Here is a 4,130-nt window from a genome sequence, read left to right as displayed (position 1 = left end):
AGGCTGTAAAAGAGGCAATTTGGCTTCAAGGGTTGCTTAGAGAGCTTGGTATTGGTCAAGAAAGCATCACACTATTTTGTGATAGTCAGAGTGCTATCCAATTAGAAAGAACCAAGTTTATCATATAAGGACGAAGCACATTGATGTTCGATATCACTTCGTACGAGATATTATAGAAGAAGGTGGAGTCACGGTGCAGAAAATTCAGACTACAGACAACCCTGCCGATATGCTAACAAAAGTAGTGACTGCGATCAAGTTTCAACATTGTTTGAACTTGATCAACATTGTTGAACTTTGAAGATTGAAGTTGAAGACACAATCAAAATTTATCAGTAAGAGAAAATTGAAAAAATGGAATCTTGCCAAGGTGGAGATTTGTTGAATTTGTCAAGATTGATATGAACTAGTGTGAACATTTGAAGCCTTTTTTTTGGAAGAAATTGGTAGATGCATTTTCATGCATTTGCATTGCATGTTCATACTTAATGTGATGTCATGGATGACATTATTAGAGAAATTTCCCTTCTATAAATAGCAAGGGTTTTGTTCATTTGTAAACATCTCTCAATTGCCTTCTTATCTCCTAAGGCATTTGAATCTTCTTTCTCTCTTGTAGTATTTCACTTGTATTTTTGGAGTGAAATAAAATTTGAGTTGATTATGTGCGAGGACTAGGCAAAATTCAAATTTTGCCGATCCTCGTTAATTTCCGGTGTTCCCTTTATTATCATCTGATTTACTATTTATTAGCTACCTTTAGATATAGTAGTTGTGATTTAATCACTCTCTATATATTCGGCTTCCGCAACAGTAATCGCGATAGAAACGTGGACAAGGTATTTTTATGGAACTCATATGGCTTGTTTACTAGATTTTTTTAAATCCATTAAGTTATATCATAAGAAAGGGGAGTCTTAGCGTAACTGGTAAAGTTGGTGTTATGTGACCAGGAGGTCACAGGTTCAAGCCTGTGACGCCTTTCCCGAACCCCGCACATAGCAGGAGTTTAGTGCACTGGGCTACCCTTTTTTAAGTTATATCATAAAAGCATTGTTTGCAACAAATTATTTGTGATACAAAAATAAATTGCAGCCACAATATAAATATGAAGAAACATAATTTTATTGATAAAATAATGCGGGTACAATTCTGTTTACCCCTTGATTCTTCTCTCTAAATTGTTCTCCGTGATTCGAGGGCTTAACCAGCGTATTTCTCTAACATCTGATGATGCAAACTTCCTTAGGATGTATTTGATCTCTAGGAAAAGGAAGAACATTCGTTGTTCACTTCGGTGGCTTCGAGAAAGACAATATTTGATGTCTTCGATCTTTTTATGAATATTCCATGAATTTTTATGGAATTTCGAGATACTTTCAAAGGAAATATGTGGCCCCCTTTTATAGGTGTAGCTAGGTTTTGGGTAGAATAGTCTCCAAGCTAGGGTTTCAGGTAGAGTAGCCTCCAAGCTAGGGTTTCAGGTAGAGTAGCCTCCAAGTTAGGGTTGTAGATAGAGTAGCCTCCAAGAAACCTCGATGGACTCTACTTGTAGCATCTTAAATTTAGGATTTGCCCAAATTTGATATGGATTTGATCCGATAAAATTTTGATGTCTACAAGCATATCGTTCCTTTGTACTGAACCTTGTGATCTTTGCCATTACAGGATCATATAGGCTTTAGATTTGAGATACTTAACAGGGTGGATGAAATTCTGCTATTTAATGAACATATACAACACGGTGCGCAATTGCCTATGAAAGAGGGCAAGCATTTTTCACCTAGAATAAACGATGCATTGGTTAATCTATTTTACAATGGCAAAAGAGAAGTAGATGGAAAAAACAAGAACATATTTGATGAAATAATGAAAGTAAAATAATGAAAGTAAGCAGTTTCATTTTACGCATGTCTGCCTGTCTTATATTAAAGGGCAGCCCGGTGCATGCGCGGAGTCCTCCGGGAAGGGCCGGATCACAAGGGTCTTGTATGCAACCTTACCCTGTATTTTTGCAAGAGGCTGTTTCAACGGCTTGAACCCGTGACCTTGTGGTCACATGACAGTAACTTTACCGGTTACGCCAAGGCTCTCCTTTTCTGTCTGACTTACATTAAGTATTTATTTGTTAATTAAAGGCTTTTCAGCATTGCTGTCTAATATGTTTGCTCTTTCTTCTTCTTTTTTTGTTGAGGGACAGGTTACTGAAGAGAACTCAAGAGAGGACTCATCAAATTTTGAAGGGAACTGAGTGCAACTGAATTTGTAAATGGATTATAGTTAGACACACAAAGTATATATTATCTCTAAGCTATGATTGTCTTATCATATTTAATTTTTTTTTTAAAAAAATTCATCGTCAAATTCACCAAAGCCTCCCCATAAAAGTACGTATATTTGTATGATTATACCAACAACAATGGCAACAACAAATCCAGTGTAGTCCCACAAGTGGGGTCGGGAAAGGGTAGAGTGTACGCAGATCTTATCCCTGCCTTTAAATTAAAAGGCAGTGAGGCTGTTTCCGATAATCCCTCGGCTCATGAAGGGAAAGGGAAAGGCAATAACAAGCAAACCAATCTGACAACCGAAGCGAAAATACAAAACTAACACTAAGTAATGCAATCAGAAAACCGAAACAAGGCAGCAACAAATAGTAACAACAATCTAAGGATAAAATATGAAGGACACTAAGTGATGTATCAAAGCTACTGTAACAAACAAGGACAACAGAATATATCATCATTGCAGCATGACATCTCGTCAAAAAATGATTCTGTATCACATGCTGAATGGTTGGATAAGGCAATTAAGTTTCCGGGTTATCCACGACATCCCATCATCACACACGGGAATCAATTGAGCTGTGGTGTCAATTAAGCTGCCAACGTAACATACAACAAATCCCAAGAATTTATCATGTATATACCAATTTTCAGGCAAATTGACTGATACACTACTATCCCTTCCCTGATAGAGGAACCAACTTGGGATCTTCTTCGCAAGATGCACACTGGTAAACAATGACGAGATGTCATGCTGCAATGATGATATATTCTGAAACAGGACATTTGCAAACAAATTATATATAAAATCATCATGTGCATCATCCTTACCATACAGAGGCATCAATATCACCCTATGTAGTTTCTTTCTCTTCGTTACTAAATCATGGATACTTTTCAGAGCCATATGACAATCTGCATGCAATTCATTTAATTCAGGGGGAAGTTCTGGCAGCTGTGTAAGCCTCTTGCATTTTCTTAAGTCCAAGATTCGAAGAGCACCAAGTTGGGATATGCTTCGAGGCAAAAGCTCAAAATTATTTCCATTGAGATATAATTCTTTCAAAGAGGATAAGGATCCAATGTCTTCCGGAAGTCCTCCATCAATTAGATTGCAGTCACAGAGATTCAGACGTACCAATGACCGTAATCCTTCAGCCACTGGAGGGAACTCAAAGTGCACTCCATCTCTCACTCCAAACTTCAAGATTTTATGTTTGTTCAAGCGTAAGATGGTAGACGGAGGTCGTGAAATTAGAGTACCTCTGGCATCAAGCTCCTCCAAGTTGTCTAAATCCCCTATCTCTTCTGTCAAGCTTACAAGTCTGTAGCAATAAGACACATCTAGACTAACCAAACTTTTCAACTTACAGATGCTGCTTGGAAGAGCTACAAGGTTTCTCTGTTATGATCTAAGGTAATGGCTTCAGCTGGATTCGAAGTGAGGAGGAGCAATAACAGAAATTAGGAAAGAATAACTGAAATTCAAATGGACGGCTAGGATTACTTGAAGTTTTAATGAAGCCCAAGGGCTGCGATTTAGCCACGTCAGCTATGGGTTGTTATAACTAACTACAACAGGGAGAGGAGGAATTCATTCACCAAAGTAAACTCTCTTTCTCCCTCTTCGATTTCTCTCTTCTCTTTCCTCACTCTCTTCTTCTTCTTCTTCTTCCTAACAGATCTCTTTCTCTTCTTCTCTTCAGGTTCTGCAGCTATGGAGGCTAGTTAGCAATAGTTATTTCTTATTCAGTTGTAATAGATAGTTTTCTTTTAATTCAATATATCAGAAAATTATCCAAAAAACACACTCTATTTCCGTTCTGTATTTTTATTCCTTAGCTT

This window comes from Nicotiana attenuata, chromosome 7 (genome assembly GCF_001879085.1).
Source record: "Nicotiana attenuata strain UT chromosome 7, NIATTr2, whole genome shotgun sequence".
Taxonomy (NCBI): domain Eukaryota; kingdom Viridiplantae; phylum Streptophyta; class Magnoliopsida; order Solanales; family Solanaceae; genus Nicotiana; species Nicotiana attenuata.
This window is presented reverse-complemented; position numbering follows the sequence as displayed.